A 27,710-nucleotide genomic window follows, 5' to 3' on the forward strand; every position below is an offset into this window, starting at 1 on the left:
AAAAGTTTTAATACCACATTAAGACATGATAAAGGATTTAATAGCAAATCAAGATCTGGTGGATATCTTGTGCCTTTTCCTGAATTTCATTACATTTGCCCAGAATGTGAAGCTGGGAATTTGGACTGGTGCTCTTCATTCCTTTGCTACATTTATAAGTTCTCTGGTATTTTTATGTATTTATAGCAAACAGTCTGTGGCAGTCTCTGTATCTCTTGCAACCAAGACAAGCCAAATCATCTGTCACCAATATGTGTGTCAACATCCCGACCAACCGAGGGCACCTTGTTTTGTAGGCACCACCAAGGCTTCATTTCAGCAGAGCAATTCACCACCCTGTTGAAATGAAGAGCTTGAGGAAATCTGAAGCTGGCCTCTTCCTTCTTCTGTGCAGAGAAACCAGTTCTAAGTGATGAGACTGAAAAATGGCTTTAGGAAGGTAGGATTCACCTCACCTCGCTGCAGCCATCCAAAAATCAAGGACCTGGCTGACAGCAGTTGTGTAAGTTCCAGCCTGGCCAGAGGACAGGTTAATCTTGCCAGTCTGAGACAGTGATGCTCGTCTGGGAAAGGCACTGAAGATGCAGAAGATGTTCCATCAACTTGGGTGGGAATTGAGGTTGAAGGACTGGCTATTTTGGCTTTTACATGGCTGGCATAGAGCGCCCTGAATTCTGCATCCAGAGACAAATCCAGGCCTTCCAGCAGCTGATCTTAGGGAGACTGAAGGGAAAAATGTAAGTAAAATATAGCAGAGAGACCAGATGAATGTTATACAGTCTGAGTGGAAATTATTATTATTACTTACTTACTTTAATTTTAAAATTTAATATTAAGTAAACATAATAGTTTAATTTTTACTGTCGAGCTTCCTTTTTGTTTAGAAATAGGAACATTAAAAACAGCAACAGAAAAGCCTTTTATGCTTTCTGCACTGCTCTCTTAACTTCATTGAAGAATTGAGTAAGAAAACATTAGCCATAATTTCTTCCAGCTTCAGAGTAAGATAAGAATGGATTAATACTGCTGCCTTTCTATTAGGATTCTGTTCTGCTCATTGAAAGAAATAGTAACAACCATTTCAGGTGATTTTTTTTTAGGCTGGTCCAACTGTATAGATGACAGCCCTGGGTCTATACTTTGCTTAAATCTCTCAAAGCACAATGATGGAAAGTTTGTTTTGGACAGGCCATGAGCTTTTTACCTGTCAGGGGCAGTTCTTAGCCCCTTAATGACAGTGGTCCCTGCAAGAAGCACAGCTGAGCTCCAGAGCTGCAGCCAGGCCTGCAAAGCAGCTCTGCATGAAGCCGGCGGGGAAGGAGGGGAGAGCTCTGTGTTTGTTATTTGCATGTGATTTCCGTGACAGTTTACAGGAGACAGAGTTGCAACCGAATGTGAGCCCAGGGAGCTCGGCCTGTGGTCGGTCTGCAGAGCAGGAATGTGGGATGGGGGGTCAGGATCAGGTTGTTGAAGGATGCAGGAGCCAAGGTGAAGGGAATTTGAGCTGCCCTCCGCTCCCTCTGGGTTAGCACCTCCCTGTGTGATGCGGCTTGTGGCACTGGGGTGGGGCACTGTCCCCTCAGCCACCCACAGGGGCACATCCAGCCTGTTTCTGCCCCTTGGGCTTATCCCGACAGGTTTCAATCCAGAATAGGATTTATGTAACTCCCTCTTTGCTGTGTTGGTTCCACAGGACCAGAGAGGAGTGAGAAGTACTAGAAATCTATTTTAGTCACTAAAGTAAGCAGACATGACTCAGAATACTCACTGGGAACAGATCTGCTGGATGAAAAGGTGCCATTTTTACACAGTCACTTTTCTGACCGTGCCCTTTAAACTCTTACAAAAATAGAATCCTTTCTCTGGCTCATCTCTTGGAAGGCAGGAATGGGAGTGAGAGTGAGGACGTTTGCTGCGCTGCTTCGGACCCAGACAAACTGTGCACGTTCTGTAAGGCAAATGTAACATGTGTTTAACACCAGGAAGAGCAGAAAGAAGGCATTTGAAATTCGTGGGGAGGGGATTTGGGCTTGGATAGTTTTACCATTTGCAGTGGAAAAGTGTGATCCCTCGTTCCTGCCTGTTGCGGTTGGGTGAGTTCTGGCCAGCGCTCTGCGCCGGTTTCTGGCATCCTTGTGTCCCTGCAGGAGCAGGTTCGGATCAGCGGGCTCGTCTGGAGCACGGAGAGGCTCCATTTGACCACTGCCCCTGGTTCCTCTTGGACTGAGTGGCCTCAGCTAAAAATGAGCCTGAAACCACACTGACGTAATCCGTGTTTATGGACCTGTGAGGAAACAAATCATTGCTGGCAACCAGAGCCCTGACGTGGTTGTCCCTCACATGAGGGGCGAGTTCCCCCTGCGCTGGTGAGCCCAGGGTTCCTCCAGCTCCTGGGGAGGCTGATGGAGCTGGGCTCTTCCCACTCCAGCCAGATCCCTATCCCTATCGACTCTCATCTGCATTCCATGGAAAGGATTAGCAAGGCAAATCATTTCACAGAAAGTCACTCCCAGCTAAGTAGGTGATACTGAATTTTTGAACTCTTCTTGTCTCTTTCTCGTTTTTAATGGTTTGGTAGGAAGCTGGAGCCTGGCTGGTGCACAGAAACTCAAAACCAGTGGTGCAAGCACACCACATGTGCTTCTGGGTGTTTGACAGTCCTGTTGTTCTCCTTTGGAGCACTGCTCTCTTGAGAAAAAAAATAACAAGCCTGTTCTAACGTATTTACCACTTTCAGTTGGTTTTACATGGAAAAAGAACACCAACCCATAAATCCCTCTTCCTCCTCTGTTCCAGAATAATCTGTGAAAGAGTTTGAAAACTCTGAATTCCTGTTCAGTGGATGAAATTTTGACCTTGCTGAAGTGGCTGAAGCTTCTCTGATGGCTTTCAAGGGGGCAAAGCTCTTCAGCTTAAGTGTTCCTTCCTCATGTTTCTGCTGGGGCTGGAAAGCCCTGGAAGTGTTCTCACTGCTGATTTCCTAAAGCCTTAATTCCCACCAGTTACTACAGCATTTAAAGGCACCGTCTTTCTTGCACAGGAAACAGCCACTGCTTTTTCTCTTGATAAAATTTCCCTTGTATGAGCTCAGAGAATTTCCACTTTCTCTGTGTGGGCTCATCTTTCACAGAGGAGGAGACATGGGTCATACGCCTGCGGATCTCACAACTCCCTCCTGCTCCATCTCTGGCCTCCTCCCAGTCCCTTGGCAGGCAGGAGTCTGAAGATTTGCTGTCAAGGTCTCCTGTTTTAATTCCGTGCCGGACCCGGTAGCTTCCTCTTGCTGGGGAATCCTGTTTTTTTCTGGTTTAAATTTGAAAGGCGTTTTGGATATGATGACGTTTACAGCCAAAGCACATCACCTCTAATACTGTCTCCTTCTTGTGAAGCAAGTCGGGTGATTTCAGCAGGCAAGAAAAGGGAGGAAAAGCCCAGCAGGCTTGTGGGACACAGAGGATTGTCACTAACCCGGCACTGAGTGGCTCTGGGGATGGTCCTCCCTTCTCAGCCCCACTTGTGTTGTCTGAAGGGAAACTTTAAATGCCAGTGTTTGAGTAGAGCTGGTTTAGAAGTTTTCTGTGCTACAGAAACACGTAATCATTAAGGTTGGAAACCTCCAAATCATGGAGTCCAAGCTGTGCCCGATGCCCACCTTGTCCCCAGCCCAGAGCACTGAGTGCCACCTCCAGCCCTTCCTTGGACACCTCCAGGGATGGGCACTCCAAACCTCCCTGGGCAGCTCTTTCCAAGGCCTGAGCTCCCTTTCCATGGGGAAATTCCTGCTGCTGTCCACCCTGAGCCTCCCCTGGCCCAGCCTGAGGCCGTTCCCTCTCCTCCTGTCCCTGTTCCCTGGCAGCAGAGCCCGACCCCCCCGGCTGCCCCCTCCTGTCAGGGACTTGTGCAGAGCCACAAGGTCCCCCCTGAGCCTCCTTTGCTCCAGCCTGAGCCCCTTTCCCAGCTCCCTCAGCCGCTCCTGGGGCTCCAGCCCCTTCCCAGCTCCCTTCCCTGCCCTGGACACGCTCCAGCCCCTCCAGGGCTCTCCTGCAGGAGCCAGAACTGGGCACAGCCCTCGAGGGGCCTCTCAGTGCCCAGCACAGAGGGACAATCCCTGCCGTGCTCCTGCTGGACACACAATTCCTGATCCAGGCCGCGGCAGAGGGAACGAAGGAGGCACTTGGCTTCTAGGTGAACTAAATGTTACTATTGTAGTGCTATAATTACAAAGGTTTTAAATTAGGTATTGACAGCAGTTGAGAACTGGTTCTCCAGTGTTGCAGCTGGCAGGCACTGAGATGTGCACCAGCTCCTAACAGGAGCAGGCTGTGAGAATAACTCATTAACCAGTTACTCCACATTACTGGTACTCCACATATGGTGTGAGGGCTGCTGGGGGTCTGGAAGACATTAGGACGTGGTCTGAGAAAGGGCTGCACAAGAAAGGCAACAAATAACCCCACAGAGCCAGATCCCCATTCCCACACTGCTGCCAGGTATGTGCCCATGTCACCCTGAGCCAGGGAGCTGTGCCAGGATCCAATTCCCTCACCCTCCTGGAGTGAGCCCAGATGGGTGGATTGTGAGGAATCGCATGTGAGGGGAACCTTTGCTTGGTCGCATCCACGTGGAGCAGGTCTTCTTCTGTCAAGGAGGATGAATATTTGCCTCTTCTTCCATGTGCTTTTGCTGCATGGGATGGGCTGAGGGATGCTGTTTCCACATCCGTGTTTCCAGTGGTAATGAATGCTACGGGGAAGCGGACGGCAGTGAGCCCATTTCCTTCACAGTGGGAGGAAAGTAGTAATTCAGGAGACCATTAAACATTAGAAATACCTCTGCGAGGTCCCTACAAAGACACACTCCATTTAGATTAAAGTCCCGTAGGGCCAATTACCTGGGAAGAACATAAGAACTTAAACAAAAGCTGAGTTAGGTATGCTGCCCACCAATGGCTTCGAGCAAGAATGGATGCAGTGAGGAAACACTCGTGTGTGTTATGAAAGTGAGAACACTGAGAGTAGGTCTGTGTAATAACCCACTTTTACTGTTCCCCCAGGATCAGCGTGCACAGGAAATATCTGTGGCATGCTTGCTTTTCCTGGAGATGACAGCAACGCTTTGGCAACCACTTTGTTCGATACTTTTCAAAACGTTGGGCTGTTGTTTTATGAATGTGCTCTGATTTTCTGGCTGCCAGAGCCTTTGTGCTTGGCTTCTTAAACCTTCCCATTCCCATTCCAACCCTGGATACTTCTCCATGAGTACCCTTAGGTAGCTGTGATGATGCCTCTGTTTTTCTCTATGTCACCATTGGGATGGGGCTTGAAAAAAAAGGGAAGCCACAAAAGTCCCTAATGCTCCCTTTGTCAAAATAACCTCTGTGGCCTGTGCTCCTCTGTGTGGGTGGCTCTGGAGTCCTGGAGATGGAGGGTTAGGGAAAACAAATTTGAAACACTTTGTTTCTGTCAGTGTTTTCTAAGAGTGGGCTGAGTGTTTTGCACAAGGCTACAAAGCAGAGCTGGGTAGTAACACTGGGCTTAAAATCTGCCTTTGCTTCAGCTGCTGGACCCTGATTTTATTTGAACATTTAGCTATTTACAGTTAGATCTGAGCACCAGAGTGCACTGATCCTTCAGGCAAGGGATTTTGAAAATGAGTCTGTTTTAAGACACTGGAGCAACATGTTCCTTAAAGTGTTTACTGATGCAAATTACTGCCTGGTCTTGAAATGGCCTCCTCCCTTTAACATCATAGAAGAACTTTCTTGAGAGAAGACACAATAAATAGTCTGAGGTCTAATAAGTGAACAAGCAAGGCTGAAAGGTTTTTAAATACTGCTTGCTTAAATAAGAGTCATTAACATTGTAACTGATAATGAGAAAAATGCTCATGCCATTAGTGGTTTACCACTTTGGTTCCTAGAGGATAAAAACAGCTTCGTAAAAGAGACCGCAGACTGTCCATTTTCAGCCTCAGTGCAGGGCAAAGGCTTCAGGAAAAATACAAACCCCGTAATTTAAAAATAATAATTTAGTATTTGTGTTTGGGAAGCATGATCGAAATGCCTTTTGAACACAGGGGAGCGTGGTGATCTGTGGGCCCCAGCACGCGGTGTCCTTGCCTTGGTGCCGTGGTGGGACACTGGCTCATCCACCTGCTGGGAGCAATGCAGGAGCAGCCTCTGCCTTCCAGGATGCCTTTGGGATCCCCACCTGCATGGGGACAGCTGAATTTGCAGTTTCCAGGTAGTGGCCCAGTGCTCAGCAGGTACTTGAGGCCGTCCTGGGATCCTTCCTGCAGTGACCTCGCTGTTTCCTGCTGCTGGAGTAGGGAAGTTTTTGGGAAATGGTGACATTTCAGTCCTAGCTTGGCTTGCTTGCTGGTGGGGGGAGTAAAAGGTGCTGGGTGCCTCAGGGCACTGCTGGGACTTGGTGGCTGAGGAGCAGTGGCAGCAGCAGTGGCGTGACCTTCTTTAACTCATCCATCTGGGCCAGGTGATCTTTTCTCTAAGGATGGCTCCTTCTCCTTCTTCTGCATCTCTTCTTCCTCTGGGCCCTGTCTCCTGCTCAGTGTGTGGAGCCCTGTGTTGACCTCAGCCAGGACTGATTCAAACCTTTGAGAATCACTGAATCATTGAATGGGTTGGGTTGGAAGGGACCTTAAAGATCATCTCGTTCCAAGCCCCAAGAAAACCTGGTGTTTCCTCTGGGGAAGGAGAAGTTTGGGACTGAGCGTGCTGCATTCCTTGTCTTCAGTAAGGAACTAGAAGCAAGGGCAGGAGGAGGTTGAAATGTGTTCTCAGACTATCTGTGGTTGTAAATCCAACTGCCCTGGGTTTTACTGATGCTTCCTGCAGCCCTGCCGCATGGACCACAGGGCTTGCTCTTACGTAAAGATGGAAAGTTCCCCCAGCTCCCCCCATGAAAATGACTGTTGTGCCTTATTCAAAATGAGAACTCAATCAAGGCAGGAACACAGCTGGGCCAATGACAAGAGAAACAGAGCAGTGCCAGGGTGAATTTTTATGGAAATGCTCTCTGAATAGTATTTCCATGAAAAGGCAACTTACTCGCAGATGGAGGCTGCATTGCATGAAGGAGAGTGTGTTGTACCACACCCTGAATCTGTCAAGGTCTATAAACTTTTCACATATTTTAAGTTCAGGCAACAGAGAGGCAATATTTAAGACACAAAGGTTTTCTTCTTTATGTCAATGTAATTATGTTATCCCCAAAGGAAGAAAATGTAAGCCAGGGGAAAATAAAAAGGGAAGTTTGTGGAAGAAACGTTTCAAATATAAAGTAAAGGTCAAATATAATTTGAAATAGAAAGTAAATTGATCTATCAGAAAGGACACTTTTCAGGATCATGGAAAGATCTTGATTTGACATTTCAACAGCATCCTAGAGATAGCAATGACTTGTAGGTCTTTGTCAGGGGGTGTGGTGATCCTTTTAGTGTAGGAGCAGGAGTAGCTTAAAAACTACAAAATCTTCAGAACTTTTCCCTGTTGATGGCAATGGGACTTTTCTTGTTCACATTACCAGAGTAAAAGATTAGGGGAACCGTATAAGAAGCAAGAAATGAAGGGTGATTGATGTTAGTGTTCAAAAAGTGGGAGAAGGGAAAAAACCTGAGCCCAATCTTGAAACTGCCACACTTCGATTTACTTAAACACCTTTTTTTTGGAGTTGTTGTAGCCTTCTCAGTGGGTTGGTTTCCAAATTGCCTGACTGATTTCACTGTAGGCAGAGTGGCTATCAGCGGAGCTCTTCCAGAAGGTGATTTTTGGAATGAGTTAACGTCGCTTTCTTCCTGGGACTTTTTCATGTCACACCAGTCAAGTTTGAAATGTGCTGAGAGAGAAGTTCTTGAGGCAGCCTTGAGATTTTTTCAGCCTTTTCCTGCATGTTGCTTTCTGAAATAAAGGGGAATGCATTTTTTAATTTATGATAGCTTATAACTTGATGTCAGGGCTGTTCTAAGAATAATAATCAAGGATTGTTACACTGACTTGATTGTTTACATTTCCTTTTGGCACTGCCAGTGGTAAGCCAGAGGTAATAACACTAAATATATTCCTCTGTCATCCTCTCAAAACTTGTCACCACGGAATAGAAGATGGCTGTGCGTGTGTTTTAAAGATGAAGGCATTTGACAAATGCCATAATGTCTCCGTAAAGGTCTGCAGTGGAGATCCCGTTACAGGAAAACTTTGGAATGGGTGTAGGCCTTGGCTCTAGGAGCTGGGAGTAGAGATGAGTGACAGCCATGCTTAAACTGTTGGATTTGAGGAATGGGAAAAACAAACTAAAAAGGAATCTCAGCAGGGGACTTTGAATTTGTGAGCGGATTTGGTGGTGGCACTGCAGGGTTAGGAGATGGGCTCTGTAAGGGGTTGGTAGGGCTGTTGCTCCCTCATACTGATGTCTGCCTGTTCCCTGCATCCCAGTCAGATATGGAGTTGGGGACCCATAGTTTTTTGAGGAATTTACAGTGAAATGAATGGGTATCACCTGCCAGCAGCACGTGGGAGCGCATCCCCCTCATTATGTGACAGTGGGACATGTCCTTGTTCCTCTCCCTGAACTCCCCAAGCCCATCTAATAAATGCAATAAGCCAGGCAAAGGCATCAGTAGCGAGTGCTGACACGGGTGGAACACCCCTGAGGATGGAGCAGGGGATCCTGTTACCCCTTGTTTGGCACAGAATGGATGTTAACCCTTTCAAAGCTCTCCTGGTGAGCAGAGAAAGGCAAGAAAGTACTTCTGACATCCCTGAGGTTTGGCTTTAAAAGGTTTGTGTCAGCACAGGAAGGCCACAGGGAAGCCCAAGTGGCTCAGCAGATCTTGGGGATGGCTGTCCCGTGGTGGCGAGGACAGGGCTGGGTTCTATCTGCCACAGGCAATAAAGTGTTGGGGCTGTGCTTTCATTCCCTTACAGCCTTGACTGCCATTTATCTGGGGCTCTTCATCATCCCTCATGTCCTTACAGGCACATCTCGCTACAAGAAGCAATTCAGTTCTCCTAAAAAGCAGAAAAATCAGTTTGCATCAATTTATGACTGCCTTCTACCTCTGCTGAACCCCCTCACACCCACAAACATTGTCATGCACCACTTACTTTGCACTAGAAAGGGGATATTACATCTCTAGGTTATTTCCCCAGTACTTTTATTGTTCAGCCCACTACAGGAAGGGTTCAGGGAGTATATCCAGAAAGATGTTTTTGTTCCCCCACCATGGGTTTCAGTCCCAAGACTGCCAATTAAATTATCCCATAAATCCTCCATTATAGGTAGTAAAACCTAATTTTAGATTTCCTGCCCGCTCTAGTGTCCTGCCTGATTGCTACCAGTTGGAGAGAGGCTCAACCTGTTAAGCAGACAATTGGAGTGAATTGGCTGTTTCTTTCTGTGCCACATGTGGAGAGCTTTTTAATATCTGGCATTTGGTCATAATTCTCTCTGGCTATTTTCTACCTTTTAGTGGCTCACATGTTGGAGGGTTTTTTGTTGGGTTGGTTTTTTGTTTTTTTGGGGCGTGTTTTTGGGTTGAAAAGTAGACATCTGCAATTTATTCTTCTGTCAAAATGTTTGTGAGAGAAAAGCTTGTCATGCTGTGGATAAGGAACAATGTTATTCTGACTTCACCACTAAAACATTAATAGTTTAAAATTAGTTTTTGTATAATTCTGTTTAAAAGCACTGTGTTAATAGAGCTAACACATTCCTGTGTAAGCGGAAAATGTCTCAGGTTATCTGAATATTCTTTCATTCTTGTTCAAATACAAATATATTATTTAGCTGCAGTGATGATTTTCTTGAGGGCAACTTCTGCTAATTGTATTCTTTTGGAAGAGCATTTATTTTAAATACAGTCTTACTAAAAATTCCTATTTTTCTCTTCGCTTGGTATTTTTCTTTCCAAGATTTACTGAGGGCAACAAATAGATAAATTTGTGACAAAAAGTGGGTTTATTACATGAATAAGGTGTAAGTGCCTCAGTCGTTGGACAAAGGGATATTTGTGTTCAAATATCCCTTTGTCACTGAGATTGAAGTAGATTCAAGAATCTGTGAGGAAAACTGAAGCCTGAAACACTATGAGAAATTCACAGATTTTTTTTGTTTCTTTGCTAAGTGTGTTGTTTGTTAACCTGGCAAAATTCGTGGCCAAATCACGGATTTGGATACTGTGGAGGCATCTGTGGGTGTCTTGTACCTCCACAAGGCACTGCCTGGATATTCCCTGTATTTCCTGCCTGGATACATTGGTGGTGTTTTAACAACTCTGTGTCAAACCAGGAAGGTGTGTGACAGTTGGGAAGGGACTTTTCCATCTCCAGAGTACAGGGACAGGAGGATTAATCCAAAATACTGGGTGGGTATAACCTTATAGGTATTTGCAAAAGGGAGAAGTACTGCTAAGAGATATCACGTAGAAGGAGCAAATGCTGCTTCTCATGGAATCCTAGAATGGTTTGGGTTGGAAGGGACCTTAAAAGTCATCCAGTGCCACCCCTCTGCCATGGGCAGGGACACCTTCCACTGTCCCAGGCTGCTCCAAGCCCCAGTGTCCAACCTGGACACTTCCAGGGATGAGGAGTCCACAGCTTCTCTGGGCACCCTGTGCCAGGGCCTCCCCACCCTCACAGTGAAGAATTTGTTTCCTAAGATCCCATCTAACCTTACTTTCAGTTTGAAGCCATTAATACCATCTCAGACTAAAGTAACACAGAGGCTGGAGCAGGACTTGCCTTGAGATCCAGCTTTGTTGATCCATCAACCTTAGAATCATAGGATCATTAAGGTTGGAGAAGACCTCTAAGATCAAGTCCAACTGCTAACCCAGCACCACTAAACCACGTCCCCAAGTGCCACATCCACACACCTTGCTGAACACTTCAGGGAAGGTGGTGCCACCATCCTGTTCCCATGCCTGACCGCCTTTTCAGTGAAGAATTTTATTTCCTAATATCCAATTTTAACCTCCCCTGATGCAACTTGAGGCCATTTCCTCTTGTCCTGCTGAAGTCCTTGCTTTGCCCAGGTAAACTTGAACCTGCTGGTGACAGCCCCAGCATGTGGTGGTGGTGCCCAGAGGGTGGGAGGAACTTGTCACTTACGAAGTGTCTGTCCTTGCTGATGGTCAGGACTGTGGGCACTAAAAGGGTTTTGTTCAGATGAACAAACCCATGTTTTTTAGTGATCTCAACCCACAGTTAGTGAGCTGCAAAAGGAATCAGCCCCTTTCAGCAGTGCTGTCCTGTGTGGATTCTCTGATGTGCTGCTTCTTAGCTTTCCCCTCAGTAGGGCACAGACTCTGTATCTTTCCTTAGTCCAGCTGTTTGCTCCCCTCAATCTTCATGGAATGGAGTATTTCCAGGTCTATTAAACCCTGTTAAATTTGGGAAAAAAACAGGCAATGATTCCTAAGCTGATGGAAGAAGAGGTCAAAGAACATTCCTTTGTGCATGCAACGTGGTATCTCAAGTCTCATTCCTTGAAGAATGAGGCTAAAAATGGAACCATCATGGTCTCCTTGCTAAAGGGATCTTCTCCACCTCTCTGTGTTTACTGTATTGTGGCTCAGCGTGGGGAGATTATCATTTGTTGAGTGATGCCTGAAGCACTGTATAAAAAATAAAGCATACATAAAGACTAACAGAGAACAGAAGAAAGGAATTCAGGCCTCCCAGTCACAGCACTGTGCCTTTAATGGCTGATGAAATATTGTGTGCATGCTTTCAGTTGTATTATTTGTCCAGTTTAGGAACCTGGAGATAGGCGGAATGGTCACATCAGTGCTCAGGATGGAGAACAGGCAGAAAGTAGGGAATAATCTGTGTTTTCTGTTCTGAAGTTAAGTGCAAGAGTGACAGGCAGGATCCTTTGGGGTACAGAGCTCTGTGAAATGCTGCTGAGTTACTTGGATGCAGTTGACTTCAGGAATCAGCAGAATTGTACTGCTTAATCAAAATTTCAGATCCCCAGAGACAGTGCCTATAAAAGAAGCTTTGAAATGTAATCCAAGCGACTTTAATGCATGTTTGTTGTACTCTAAATTTCTAATTTAGACGTAGGAAGAACTGTAGGAACATAGGACGGTTTGGGTTGGAAGGAACCTTACAAACCATCTCTGCTATTGGCAGGGAACTTTCCACTGTCCCAGGCTGCTCCAAGCCCCAATGTCCAGCCTGGCCTTGGGCACTGCCAGGGATCCAGGGGCAGCCCCAGCTGCTCTGGGCACCCTGTGCCAGGGCCTGCCCACCCTGCCAGGGAATGATTTCTTCGACATATCTAACCTAAATTTCCCCTTTCAGTTGGAACCCATTCCCCATTGTCATATGACTCCAGTTCCTGATGAATTGTCCCTCTCTGAATTCCTTGTAGCCCTTTCAGGCACTGGAAGTTGCTCTGAGGTCTCCACACAACCTTCTCCTCTCCAGGCTGAAGAGCACCAGCTTTCCCATCCTATCCCCATAGGGAAGGTGTTCCATCCCTCTTACCAACCTCATGGCCCTTCTTGGGACTTGTCCCAACAGTTCCATGTCCTTGTTATGAAGGATCTAAGTGACCCTTCTTATAAAAGACATGGAAAAAATGAATACAATTTGATACCCGTCCCAGTAACGCTGGGAGTTCTGCACTGATTGATTGCACTGGGCACTTTTGTACTTATCTCATTTAAAAATATTTGCTTTTTACACCAGGCTGAGAATTTTGCTGAATATCCAATATCTTGCATGGGAATGCTCTTAATTCCAGGTATCCGGCTTCAGAATTTGAACAAGGCTTGTGTCAAGCCTCTGCTGTCTTGAATATGCTACTGTTACCAGAAAAAAAGTCTCTCTGGTATGCTAAAAACAGGGGACGTGCTGGGGTTTGCAATTTTAGCATTACAGATTCTTTATTATTAATAGATTAGAGGGGATTTTTCCAAAGACCCTTATGAGTCAGAAGAGTTCCTGTTACTAAATTTCATATATTCATTTATTTATACAACTATACATGAGGCCTTACGGTCTTTTCAGCCCCGAAAGAGCCAAGGTACTGTAAGTGTAAATGCAGTTTATTGAGTCCTGGAGATCATAAATATCTCCTTTAACATCTGATTTATCTTGATCTATGTGCATTGAAAGAAGTGTCTCAGCGTTAGGAAAGAAGGGGCATTTGCTGCTCTTTTGGACAACCTGTGTATTCATATCCAGAGCAAAACTTTGGCAGAGAGTGGTTAGAATTAAACTGTCACCACCAGGCCAATTTTAATTCATATTCTGCGAGGTTATATGAGTTTTATAGGTTCATTTATTTTCCTGATTAACAGTCCAGTCCTGCTCCTGACAAAGTCTCCCTTTTTTTTCATTCCTGTGGCTTCCCCAAGACGAGCAGAAGAGATAAAGTCTTGGGCAGAGGGAAATGTGAGGAGAGGAATTTCAAGGGAGGAAATTCGCTCTCCCAGCATAAATTTGTCTGGACTTTGTGACAACGTTCTGGGTTTGTACCATGGAGAAATTGTCCAGACAGATCTTGGCGATGCAAGACCTCAGTGTACAAGGGAGCCAGCTCCAGACAGTACCTCCTGGAGCCTCTGCCATGCTGGTAAATCATGGAATCATGGAAAGGTTTGGGTTGGAAGGACCTTAAAGATCATCCAGTTCTACCCCCCTGCCCAAACCAGGGACGCCTTCCACTAGACCAGGTTGCTCAGAGCCTCGTCCAACCTGACCTTGAAAAAATCAGTATAATACTGATATTATCTTTGTCTTTCCTTGCTATCTCACCACTACTGAAGTGGAATAACTGGCAGATACTGTTTTCTTGGAAACTAAAGCTGATTATTTTATTTCTATTTTATTTCTTTCAACAATAATAAAAAAATAGACCTAAAAACATTCTCAATAATTGAATGACAGTAATAGAGTGTTCTCAGCAAAATGATACACTGTGGTTTTATTTTCCACAAGCAAACAAAGGTGGTACATCAAGACATGCAGGTGATGGTGATAAAGCTGAGGAGAATTGTACCATAAAAGTTCAAAATGCAATGACAATATAAAAAAAATCTGATGAAAAAATATTTTGGGTTAAAATGATCAACTAACCTGGGCCTGCCATAAGATACTCCAAGATAAGAGAGGATTTAAAAGGTCATAGTGGTCATAATAACCTTTGGGCAGCCTGGGCATCCCAGACTGTGTGTGCTGCTGTTACTTGATTCCCAGGGGTGCAGTAAAGTGAAGACTGGCACAAAGCAGGGTATTACTTTTCCTCCTTGACCTTCTGACATAGCAGCCACTGTTTTATTCTGCTTTTCTTTTGCCATTATCTCTTCTTCTTTCCTGTGGAAAGCAACATTTAGGAAACAAACTGTGTCCTGCCTGTACGTTCCCTCATGCATATTATGTTTTTTTCTTTTATTTGCCTTTCACCTGATGACTGTGGTAGAGGCAGCCTGTGTCCTGAGGGAATGTTAGATCAGCAGGGAATCTGGCTGTGAAGTTACTCCCAGAGTGATTTTTTTTTCGCCAGTCATTATGGAAAATAACATCTATACATGGTTGGTGCACTGTTTACCTGTTCATTTGTATGAGTGAGTGCAGGAAGAGCTTTTTGTCTGTGGGACGTCACCTGTGCTGGTTTCCAACAAACTTATGCTACCCCAGGTCTTGCTTTAAACCTGTAGTTCTGAGTGCTTTGACACTCAGTTACCGCAAGTGTCCCATTTTCCATAGCTGAGATGAGAAGGGGGAGTATTTACAAGTGTAGGAAATTCTTTGTAGGAAGTTCTTGCTCCTAAGCCCAAATTATTACTTTCAAATCCCTTTCATTTGTTTCACAGACACTACAGGTGTCCACAATTGTGCTTTAAAACATTTAGAGTAGTAGTTTGTTTGTTATTTTTTTAATAAAATCTTTAGTCATAGGGTGGAAAAGTCTGTAGCTCCATGGTGGAAATACCTGGGAAGTAGGATTCATCCATGCTAGTCCCTGCTAGGATTTTAACATGATCTGCTTCCATCTTGCTCATTTTGATTTCAGAGGATGGGAGCGTGCTTGTATTTTTTTAGGTAAATATCTTTGATTGGATTGTCCTGCCTCAAAGCCAAACTCCAGAAAGAATTTCTTGGACTCTACAGGAGTCATCCCACAGCTTGCAATGGAAGATTTTCTGTTTATCCCTGTGGGAGGGGTTCTAAGCTAAGGCAATCCAAACTAGGCTGCAGAACAACTGCAGCTCCCAAGAAACTTCTGTGTTGAGGCCAGTGCCCATTTTCTGTCCCAGCGTGAGGAACAGAAGGCATCAATTAAATTAATTTTACTTATTTAGGGCTGAAAGTTCATGTGCAGACCCTTCCTCTAGTTAAGAGCATGACTGGAGAGGAGAAAGTGTGCTTTGTAGCTATACATTAAATATTTATCTCCTTAAATGCCACTTCATTTTCTCTTCATATTCCGTGGCAAAAATTCCACAGGGAGAGAAGTTTCTAGATTAGGGAGGGAAGCTGCCCAAATGCAGCTATGAAGATGCTTGATCCAAGCTGGGGATTTGGTTACTGTTTTAAAATTCTTTTTCTCCTCCTGTTTAGTAGCTGTGATCCTGGCAGGGACGTGGGGTTTTGTGGCAGATGGTTGTTATACACACTGAAAGGACTGTATACTTCCAATATGCTCCATAAGCCATTAAATGCTGTAAAAGCCTGGCAGACTTTATAGTTTGCATCCTGCCATTAGAGTTCCCTCTGAAGTCTGTCAGAGGGATGTAATTCCACTCTAATTAAAGCTATTCCCCTTTTCCAAATGTGAAACTGGCCTAATTAATGACTAATTGTTTCACAAATATAAACGAGGCCTAATTGTTCCTTACCCCCTGACTACATGCCCTGCTTACTCTCAGCTAAGCAGAACTGCTGTGAAGGGTGTTTCATCTCCATTAAACTCCCTCTGTAGCCCCTGGAAAAGGGAAGATATTTGGAGCATGTTATTTTTCCGTCGATGGTGAGCATGGTGTCCCTGGGGGGGGATTTCTGTGGGTCCCAGAAAAGGCCTCAGAAGTGGGATGAAGATTGTCAAATTGTTGTGCTTTGTGCACTTCAGGAAACACCAGCACGTGTCCTCCTGCCTTTCTGCGAGGAGAGGGGCAAAAGGATGTTGGGAGCAGCTCCTTGAGGCAAAATGGAATTAATGGAGGATCTGTAATATCTGAGACTGGGTCAGTTACCTGCTTAAGGAGTTCCTCTGCAAGGTGTGAGTTGCTTGAAGGTGATGCACATGAATTATACACAATCCATCCTGCAAACACTCTAAAAGTCAACTTCCAAGTTGCTTTGTTGTAAAATTATGCCACATTGCAACTGCAAGCATCAGGCAGTGAGTGGAAGTGACAATACTGATTCGTTCTTATCACCCCAGTTCTGGTTCATTAGCACAGAGATAAGTGAAAGCTTGGGGTGGTGAGGACAGTAATTTACTTCCTTATTTCTACTGAAAAGCCAGAGTCACTGCTGTTAGAGATTGGTTATTGACATTTATACACACCTGGAACATAAAAAAGTAGAAGAAATTTGATCTGCATTTAAAGGAAATATTTTGAGTCACTCAGTTAAATTCTTTGAACTTGCAGCTTGCTTTATTCCTTCTCTTCTCTTAGGGGTACATTTGTTTCAGGAACAGCAAGACTGATGTTACAGAGAACATAAATCTTAATCTGCATGCTAACATGCCTAATAAAAGGTCTTTAATACCGACACAACCTGAGTTTTTCTAATGGTTAATAACTTCAGGGAACCCAAAATGAAGTTTCAGAGCTGAACCAGAGCTTTGAATCCTGCTAAAGCTGTGATCATCCATTAGTTCTGACATGTCAAGGCAGTGGTTTGAAGAATTGATGTGGACACCATGGCCACATGCCAATTTGTTTTTAGTGCACTTTTGTTTTAGTGGATGGCAAAAAGGTATTTAACATGTAGTCAATACAAGATACCTACAATGCCTGTTTGGCCCTCAGAAATGGAACATAGCCTAATTACCTATTTTAATGGTTCATACTCTCTTGAAATAGTGCCTTCCCTTGTAACACCACTCACATGTGCAGTTGTACCCACAGAGATGGACATTAAATCTCTTCTTTAGCTGTACCAAATGGCTACAACAGTCAGATAGTAGCCAGTGTAGCACTGAGCAAAGAGGTCAAAAGCATGAATCAAAAAGTCCAAAGTTTGCAGAACAGGGAAAAAAAAAATTAGTGTTGTTACCATCTTTGGCTATGTAATGGGAAGGTGCAGAGAAAACAGAGCTACACTTCTCTCTGAGGAGTGCAGCAAAGTCCAGAGGGTTTCAATTTAACTTGCAGCAGTGAAAACTGTGACTAGGAGTAAGAATAAAACCCAGATTGCTCTAAGGGTGGCCACAGCTAGAGCAGGTGGCCAGAGCAGGGGTGTAGTTCATAGAATCATTGTAGAATCATGAAATGGTTTGGGTTGGAAGGGACCTTAAAGATCATCCAGCCCCACCCCCTGCCATGGCAGGGACACCTCCCACTGTCCCAGGCTGCTCCAAGCCCCAATGTCCAGCCTGGCCTTGGGCACTGCCAGGGATCCAGGGGCAGCCCCAGCTGCTCTGGGCACCCTGTGCCAGGGCCTGCCCACCCTCCCAGGGAACAATTCCTGCCCAATCTCCCATCCAGCCCTGCCCTCTGGCACTGGGAAGCCATTCCCTGGCTCCTGGCCCTCCAGCCCTTGGGAATTGTCTCTTTCCAGCTTTCCTGCAGCTCCTTCAGGCCCTGCAAGGCCACACTGAGCTCAGCCCAAAGCTTCTCCTCTCCAGGCTGAACAATCCCAGCTCTTGCAGCCTTTCCTCCCAGCAGAGCTGCTCCATCCCTCTGCTCATCCTGGTGCCTCCTCTGGCCTCTCTCCAGCAGCTCCACGTCCTCCCTGTGCTGGTCCCAGGGCTGGGGCAGCTCTGCAGGTGGGGTCTCGTATCAACATCCATGGTGGGCAGTTTACATTGGTAAGGAGTAGAAACCATTTCTTGAGGGATGAATGAAGAAAATAGAGGACATTGTAAGTTCCTGTCAAACACAAAGCAGTTTAAAGGCTCACAGTTGAACACCACAGTTGTTTTGGCAGTCCTCTGCCACCCAGATTGGTTTTCCTGTGCTAGATCTCCATGGTGAGTGTGGACTTCACCATTTGGGAAATCTGAGGCCAAAGGGTGTTTGGAGTCCCACTGGGCACGCCGCCTCCACTGACAGCATCTCTGCAGCTGACACAAAAGCCAAGCGCTCACGTTGCCATCAGTGCTGGAGGTTGGTGTTGGAAGTGGTCAGAGTGAGCACAGAAGGGCCAGCAGGGTTTTGGGATAAAAAAATGATGATTAATTTTTGGGTGAAACATTTTTCTGCTCTCACTGAGTATAGGGATGGGAGTGAGACCTGGAAATTAAGAATGTTTTAGACATCAAAAGTGGAAAAAAGAAGTGATCAGTTCCTAGGTAATAATAGGAACTGGGGAAATGTCCTTCCTAGATATAGTGGGAGCTGGGGAAGTATCCAGGTGAGGGCAGTAGGAAAAAAGAATGGCAATTATTTGTAGTATTAAAACATATTGATTGATCTTGCTTAGAGTTGCATCTTTGGGGAAGAGGGGCTGTAACACAACAAAAAAATGCATGGCAGTACATAAAAATTTATTCTAAACCCAGACTTTGCAGTCAGGTTTAGAACCACCATAAAATCTCAACATTATTATGTGTCTATGTCTCATAATTTTTTCGCAGGAGAATTTGAGATGGGATCTGTTGCTTTGGAGGGAGAGAACAAAGGAAAAATGTTGATTATAAAAGTACTGGAAGAATCTAAACAATTTCAGGTTGGGTCTGTTGTGGCAAGGTATTCAGTATATGGCTGGACCAAAAGCAAGGGTGGATGGCCAGCTTGGGGTGCAGTGTGTTAAATTCCTGTGGCAAAACGCCTGTGCAAACTCACAGCCCTCAAATAACATCCCAAATACACCACTTTCATTATTATGGTTTCCCCTGCCAAAGGAACAATTGGAATTATTCCTGCCTCTAAAACATCCCTCTATTTCTACCAGTCCTGGGAATTAAAGATTTTCTGCAGCAGAATTCCCTGCTGGAAGAATTGCTGCTTCCTTCCAGGCATGAACCCCTTCAGAAGTGGGTGAAGCACATGCGTGTGCCTGTGTAGTGGTTGGAGTTTGATCCTGCATGGCTGAAATCCGTGCAAGTTTTGCTCTTTGACAGCAATGGGATGGAGCCCTGTGCTCGTTGGGTGTTTTTGTGAGCCCTCGTGGAAGGCACGACGATAAATGGAGCAAGACCATAAACTCTGGCCCTGTTTCTGCAGCAGTGGATCAGCCCATCTGTAGGCCGTATGTCAATAAAACCAGCTAATTACAGAATAACTAAATATAAAAGGCCCCACTGCTTAAGAAAACCCTCCTGTATCCCATTCCTGAGCTTCCTATTACATCTATGGAGAGTCTGGATCATAAGTATTTGTTCCATTAAACCCTGATTTTGAATTCAAGCTAAGCCTGAAGGAAACTGCAGCCTTATCCTTGCAAAGTTCTACTCATTCTTGCTCAGAGAGGTTGTGGAAGCTGTGGATATTCCATTCCTGGCAGTGTCCAAGGCCAGGCTGGACATTGGGGCTTGGAGCAGCCTGGGACAGTGGAAGATGTCCCTGCCCATGGCAGGGGTGGCACTGGATGGGCTTTAAGGTCCTTCCAACCCAAACCATTCTGGGATTCTGTGATGACTCCATGTCTTTAGACATTACAACTATCCCCATTTGTTTTGGCAGAACTGCTTCCAGAATGGTTGCATCTCTATCTCCTTTCCATGCTGGGGCCTTTCCAGGTTCTGCTGGAAAAGGGGGACTGGACCTGCCTTAACCCTGAAATTACTTTTCTCCTCCAGCTGGAATTAAAACACATAATAATTGTTAATATTTCTTTTTCTCTTATCCACATACAAAACTCTCTGTGCTGCTTTTGCTGCAGTTTTTTTTTTGCCTGATGTGAATTCAGGTTTGGTGAACTAAATACATTCCTCTTCCTTCTGTTTTTAGTGTGTGAGGAGGAACACAGGCATTTCCCTTGCAATATATATAGAAATAATGAGGTTTTTTTCCATGTGAAATTTGTTTCTTTGAATTTCTAAGTCAAGCTTCCATTTTTGCATGCAAACTTGCTTTGCAGGTTCAGTAATGTATTATAAATTTAATACTACTGCTTTACACTCACTATTAGCAAATACATTTAAATCCTTAAAATATTATTTTTCTAAGCACTGAACTTTACAGTTTCACGGATGACAGGTCCATGTTTCATCCAGCAAAGTACTTTAAAATCCAGATGCTGAAAAAATCAGCCTAAAATTATGCATTCGGTCAGTATTAGCTATTTATAGACATTCTTCAGATGCATTTGAAATAAAAAATGAAAACAAAGCTGTGAAGGTCACAAATCAAAGCATTATTGGAGATGACTTATATCCTTCCAAGGTACTTTTTTGCTGAGGATGTGGCATATTTCTATTTTTGCAATGCATTAACATTTTTTATTGATAAAGTGAGATTCAAGCTGCAGTGGAGGTGCCAGTCTTTCTGATCTGTGTATTTGAACAGTTTTTGCAGTCCAGGTCAACACTTAATGGAAGTCACTTATTTCTTAAATACCTTGTGTTTATACAGCTGGTCTGGTTTTGTTTGTTGTTTTTTTTTTGATTTTGCTTTCCAACATCTGAACTGAAAGTGCTACAAGTAAAAAGAGAAATTAAAAAAAAAAAAAAGGATTTTGTGCCAAAGACATACAAAAGGAGTAAAAAAGCATTTAGTAACAGAAAGGAGGATTGGTCTGGAGAACTTCAAAGGGTGTTCAGTTTTTTTCTGTGGTCAGATGATCATTTCCACTGGAAGCTGGTGGTATTTGCTAATATGCTGAAGAAGGATCACCACAAGTATTTACACTTTGTCTTAAGAATATTTTAAGAAAAAAAAAATGGTGTTGCCAGTCATGTTGTTTGTGTTAATGTTCCCTGTGAAGCCTCTTTGCCATCTTGAGAGTGGAGTTTCAAAACAACAGAAAAGCCCTGCAGGGGATTGTGAAGGACCTTCCACGCTTCTGTTCTGTTTATCCTTGCACAGAGGATTCATCCATCCCTCCTGATATCCCACAAACCATCCCCATCCTTCTGCCAGTGCAGGGGACACCCAGACATGCCTGGAGAAGGGAAGCAGGTGCCACAAATGCCTTTGGAAACAAAGCTGTGCACCTCAGTCGGGTGTTGTTTCACTTTCTGTGAGTGTCCTTAGCTGTGCCAGGCTTCTTTTTGGGAAAGTTTCCACATATTTTTTCACTTTTCACACTCCCTGGAGCACCTTAGGTCCAACTTAATGTAATCTCTTTTAGGTCATGACTGGGGTGTGCAGGTAGAGGCTGGGAAACTACATCAGTTTACCATGGAATCATGGAAAGGTGTGGGTTGGAAGGAACCTTAAAGATCAGCTCATTCCATGCCCTGCCACAGGCAAGGAGACTTTTTATAGACCAGGTTTCTCTGAGCCCCTAGCCTTGAACACTTCCAGAGCTGGGCTTTCCTTGGGATAGATTCCAAGGTGTTCACTGGAGCTGCCTCATGGGTGACTCCCCCAGGACAGGCAGCTCCCTCTGCTCTTTGCAGCCCCCTGGACCAACAGAAGCAACTCCATAAGCACAGGAAACAAAATCAATTCTATTTCTCATTAAAACTGTGTTTTCCCTCATTAGAATAAGAAGCATCCGCAGAAACCAGGGGGGAGAAAAAGGAGGACGACTTTCCAGGGCAGATTACAGAAACATTTGTTGCATCCCCAAAAGTGAGTGCTTGCATGCAACAGATTCAGTGCCAGTACATTCTGTTCCTGAACAACATATACATTTCTTGAATATGACAACTGAAGAAATTTATTGAAAGCAGAGAAAATGCTTTCAATATATTTTTTTTCCTTGCTCATGTATTCCTAAACGGTCGTTACACTTTAGATCTCCCTAAAATGATGATTGTCCAGTTTGTAGATACTGTTTTTCATTGTAACAATTCAGGACTCTTCTGGGTTTGACAGAACTGTTGGATAATCTGCAGTAAATAATATACAGGTCTAATATACTCAGTGATTATTGAAAGTGCATGGTGTATGTAATGTCTGATTATGCAAATTTAATCAAGTAGTTATCCTTGAAAAGGCTGTGAGGTGTTTACACAATTATTTATGACACTTTATAATTACTACTGTCTGCTTGTTACGTCTATGCCATCAATTTGTGCTCCATGCTGAAATGTGGTTGAAAATATGAATTGGTGTGCATGTGCTGCAAAAGTTGTCCTGATTCTGTCCCATTTTCCACAGGATTATTAGAAACAGATCTTCCGTGAACAAAATTAAAACTAGAGGCAGAGGTGTCTGGCAGCTAGAGGGCAGCTAGAGGATCTAGTTCAATCTTCTGTACATCAGGTTCAGGTTCACAGAGGAACCTTCCTGCTCGGGAAAATTCAGTAATCAGAAGTGAGTGCAGAATGCTTGCATTGTCCAATCCAGCAATCTTTCCTAAAAAAATGGCCCTAAGGTCCAAGAGGCACAAGCCAAGGAAGGTTGAAGGAGCTGATAACACCCACCATGGGATGGTGATATGAGAGCCCACCTGCAGAGCTGCCCCAGCCCTGGGACCAGCACAGGGAGGACGTGGAGCTGCTGGAGAGAGGCCAGAGGAGGCACCAGGATGAGCAGAGGGATGGAGCAGCTCTGCTGGGAGGAAAGGCTGCGAGAGCTGGGATTGTTCAGCCTGGAGAGGAGAAGCTTTGGGCTGAGCTCAGTGTGGCCTTGCAGGGCCTGAAGGAGCTGCAGGAAAGCTGGAGAGAGACAATTCCCAAGGCATGGAGGGCCAGGAGCCAGGGAATGGCTTCCCAGTGCCAGAGGGCAGGGCTGGATGGGAGATTGGGCAGGAATTGTTCCCTGGCAGGGTGGGCAGGCCCTGGCACAGGGTGCCCAGAGCAGCTGGGGCTGCCCCTGGATCCCTGGCAGTGCCCAAGGCCAGGCTGGACATTGGGGCTGGGAGCAGCCTGGGACAGTGGGAGGTGTCCCTGCCCATGGCAGGGCATTGGAACCAGATGATCTTTAAGATCCCTTCCAACCCCAGCCATTCTTTGATTCCATGATTCTATATATAATTTGTTATAATTGAATTGGATGTTGTTGTTTCACTTCCTAAAACACTTTCATTTGTTTTTATCTTTCCAACAAAGGTGTGAGTTTTTCTTAGCTTATGGCTTCAGCCTCGAGGTAGTTTGTTATTAATTCTTTTTCAAACAGTTTGTGTATCTTTCCTCAGATGTAATTTTAAGTGCAGCACCAATTAAAATGTTTGAAACACTCTTGGGCTTTAACCAGTGGAATGACTGTAAATGAGAAACTACTCTTTGTCACTATATATCTCTCCTGATGTCATCCTGCTTTTCCACAATGCGATATTTTTCTTCGGAAAGTTGTATTTCTGTAGAGAGCTAAGGTCCATAATTACAGCCTGCAGTCAGGAATAATGTGGTGGTTACTCCATGGCTGGTGCACACCTTCAGCTAATCTGGGACTTGATCTGAGTTTGAATAATTAAACACAGAAATCTGCCAGGGCAGCTCTAGCATGAGACAGAAAGGCAGCAAATCTGACTTGGTTTCAGAACTTTGCTGGTGACCTCTGTGGTTTTGAACTTGGAGGGCACAAAGTCTTGAATAGCTGCCTTAGCTCTCCCCTTGGTATCCCATGTGTGTCCAAGTATCCTGCAACAGGATCAGCATCAGGGAGTGATCATTATCAAACACCCCTGCCTGGTGTTAAGACACACAGTCAAAATCTTGAGCTCTGGAAAGTGGTTGGTGCAGTTAAATGTGTCAGACGTGACTCAAAAGTCTCCTTCCTTTCTGAAGATATTACTTCATTCATGTTAACCACATTTGTAAGTGGCCTGGGCTGAAGAGATAGTGTTTGGGGAATTCCAAACTCTTTTATATGCAGTTGGGAGTTTCAGGAATGGCTGCTCTGCATTCCACATTGATATATAATCCTCATTATGGCTTTGAATAAGAACATGGTAATTCGCCAGAAAAATAAATAAAACAAGTTATTGGTCAGAGGCGTACTATATAGAGAGTACTAATAAAACCAAATATTTTTGGCTGTAGTTTAAAGTTCCTACTGTAAATGAGCTAATTTAGGGCCGTATCCTCCCCTGAGATCATGGGCTGGAACATGAGATAAGCAGTAGCTGCACAGACACTTTTGGGTGGTAGCACAGAAATGTGCCTTCTCCATCAGCTCTGCATTGAGAGGGGAAGAGGGGGAATTTCTGTAGGAGAACTGACCCTTCCAAGAAAAATGTACTCAGAAGAAAAGCCATGTTCAGTGTCGATGAACTGCAGAAGGGCCAGACACAGACACAGATGGCGGAGACATGTTCTCAGATTGCTCCATCCTTTTTTGTCCCCACAGACTTTAGGGACATGGAGTACTGCTGTCAGTCCAGAGCCAGCCAAACTCTGGCCATCTGTGCTTCCCAAACAGGTGGTGACAGTGGCTTGTCCCTCGGTTACTGACTTGCTTGGGGTGATACTGCAGTTGTGGTGTGTCATGGTCAGCTTGAACCCACAGCTGCTTCAGCAGGAGCAGGTCTTACCTGCAGCCACAAGCTGGGACTGCTTCCTCCTGCCTTGTCCTGAGGTCTCCAGGGGCACCAGGACTCGCTGCATTCCAGCTGGTGCTGCTGGAAGGGAATCCCATAGGAAGAGGATTTGCTGCCAGTTAGAGCAGTATTCTTCATCTGAGTGACAGGAACAGTGTTAACCTTGTGTGAGGGAGAGAACTTGCCAGCATAGCCATGAAACCAAATCCTCGGGAGGCTTTTCAAGAGCAGGGCTGGGGGGGCAAGTTCTCCTTATTTCCAGAAAGAAATTCTAAAAAAAAACAAAATTTAAAAAAAGAGAAAGGAGATTTAGCACCTCTCCTATGAGGACACACTGACACAGTTGGGGCTGTTCAGCCTGGAGAAGACCCCAGGGAGACCTTAGAGCCCCTTCCAGTGCCTAAAGGAGCTCCAAGAGAGCTGCAGAGGGACTTTTCACAAGGGCATTGAGGGACAGGACAAGGGGGAATGGCTTCCCACTGCCAGAGAAGGGAGTTAGATTGGGTATCGGGAAGACATTGTTCCCTGGCAGGGTGGGCAGGCCCTGGCACAGGGTGCCCAGAGCAGCTGGGGCTGCCCCTGGATCCCTGGCAGTGCCCAAGGCCAGGCTGGACACTGGGGCTTGGAGCAGCCTGGGACAGTGGGAGGTGTCCCTGCCATGGCAGGGGGTGGAATGGGATGATCTTTAGGGTCCCTTCCAACCCAAACCATTCTCTGAGTCCATGATTAACTTCTGGAGGTGTTTCTTGAAAGTGAAAAATCCAGCAAATTTTTTTGCTGCCAGCATTGAGAGCAGCCCCATTGGTCAACCAGCCCCACTCAGCTTCTATTTCTCCCACTGATTTTTTTAAACAAATAATGCCATATTATTAAAGAATCCCCCATCCAAACTATCAAGAGATGTAATTGGAAAATTATCAGTGAATTATACTTCTATTTAAATTGCTCCTGAAGAACTAAGCACATCAGACAGTGCATAACACTGCCAGTGGGTTCTGTCTTGCAAGGTTAGGGTGAGTACAAAAAGTTAGCACTGAGAATGGAAAATTGAAGAAACCTCCTGGCTGCCACATCTTTTCCTGTTTTGGTTTTCTTGTCCTTTACTGTTGTTTTATTTATGGTATTCACCTGCAATCAAATCTTACCCTAACAGCAAATATTGACTGCATGTGAGCAGCCTTAGCAGTAGCATTTCTGGAGGAGACCTTTCCTCAAGGTTTTATTGTTCAGGCTGTTAAAACACATGTTACAGTGAAGAAGAAAAAAAAAGCCAACCCAAAATTGAAGTGGTTATACCCAACCACAAGTTAAACACAAAAGCTTTGAGCTCATGTCATGCAGCTCTTCTGTGTCATAGCTCCCTGCCAGTGGAAGAGTTGTGGTGTTTCACACTTACCTGCTTTACAAATAGGAATTATAAACATTTCTGTGGCCTTTCTTCACTGGTCACTGCTGGGTTTTGATGTTTGAGCCTTTTCCCCCCAGAAATCCATGTCTGGAGGGCACAAAGGGGCTGGGGCTGCCTCAGCCCCTCCTGGGGGTCCCCTCAGCTTCTTGGCAAACCCCAGGTGTCAGCAGGAGCTGCAGCACCTTCTTCTAAACCTAGAAATATTAGAGAAGGGAAAGCATAAACTTACAGTACCATGCTGGGCAGGAAAGTTACTTTGTTTGCTTAGCAGTTCCCAAATTGCAGGCTTTTAAGGATCTTCTGCTCCTGAGTTTTGCTCCCATCAACTGTGGCAGGGTGGGTGAATTTCTGGGCTGGTTCAAACAGTTTATTTCAGTGGATGAGGATTTCACCTTTTATCTTCATAGTCCTGTTAAAGGACTTAATTTAAATAAATTAATAACAGTGTAATAATTTTAATACAGCCCTATGGTGTGAATAAAGCAGCAGCACAGGGGAATAACTGCACTCTGGTTTTCTCTTAGGGGATCCTTGGACCTGTAGGCTGCTTCTAAAGTGCAGCAAGCCTAAATTTGGCTTAAATTCGCTATACAAGGGCTTTCACCATAACTGGAATTATTTTAGGTGTCCATAAAGGCTGAAAATCACATGTGGCATATTTATCTACAAAAAAAGTGCAGCTCTAACCTGCAGCAACAGGAGCTTATGCTGTTCTTGCACACCACTGAGAGCAGGTTTATAGTGCTCTGCCTTTTAACTATCCCAGCCTTTCTCTGTGGTACACACTGTCTGACCAGTGCTGGTGAGACCCAGGCACACAAAAAGAGATTTCCTGAGCAAACAATCCAGCAAGGGACGTCTCAAAAGTTTTCCAACAGCTGAAAAACATCAGTTCTTTTAAAATATGTGACCAGTCCCATTGCATGACAGTGTGAGGGGGTCTGGAAGTCCTGCTGGCACTGACTTGGGATGTTCTGCATAGCTGCTCAGGGATTCACCTCCTGTGAGTAATGGTAACCATCCCAAGTCATGCTGGTAGAAATTTGGTGTGATGCCACTGTGGTTATTCATCACACCAGAGTGTGCACCCTTGTGTGTGTGTGTGCCAGTCCCGGTGCTGGGTGCCTGTCACAGGAAAGGGGGGCTTTCCTCAAGCCCTGTGTGATTGATTATTCTGTCAGTGCCATTCAGAGCTGTTCTCCTGTCTGACAGTCACATCTCAGGCAGCAGAGGCACAAGATTCCTTGGAGAGAGCCCCTGTCCTGCAGGCAGAGCTGTGTTTCCCGGGCAGCCTGTGCTTGGCTCACCATTTAACATTGTCCTTGCTTTCAGTGCACCAGGAATCAGGCCCAGCGATTCTGGCATCTTGTTTGCTGTTGATTAAAAAGCCCTTCATTATCCAGAATTGGCTACAACTGTGGCTGTATTCTGAATATCTTTCCCTGTGCAAATAAGTACTTTTAGCCTGGAGAAAAGGAGGCTCAGGGGAGCCTCTACAATTCTGACAGGAGGGTGCTCCCAGGGGACAAGGGGCAGAACAAGAAGAAACAGCCTCAAGCTGCTCCAGGG

The 27,710-nt window shown here is 45.0% G+C and overlaps 1 protein-coding gene across 5 annotated transcripts in view; it reads left to right on the top strand.

The window, feature by feature from the left end:
* The window catches only part of ERG (ETS transcription factor ERG), a 135,707-nt gene that overhangs the window by 5,654 nt on the left and 102,343 nt on the right, over window positions 1-27,710 (top strand). For 4 of the 5 annotated variants that reach the window (XM_048290916.1, XM_048290952.1, XM_048290961.1 and 1 more), the window contains exon 1: window positions 21,791-21,879. The exons of the other annotated variant lie outside the window; for it this stretch is intronic. The gene's annotated coding sequence lies outside the window, so the exon portion shown is untranslated. Of the gene's footprint in view, window positions 1-21,790; window positions 21,880-27,710 lie in introns of those variants that run through there. 5 annotated transcript variants of the gene reach the window in all.

The sequence above is a fragment of the Corvus hawaiiensis genome, chromosome 2 (assembly GCF_020740725.1).
Source record: "Corvus hawaiiensis isolate bCorHaw1 chromosome 2, bCorHaw1.pri.cur, whole genome shotgun sequence".
In the NCBI taxonomy this organism is placed as follows: domain Eukaryota; kingdom Metazoa; phylum Chordata; class Aves; order Passeriformes; family Corvidae; genus Corvus; species Corvus hawaiiensis.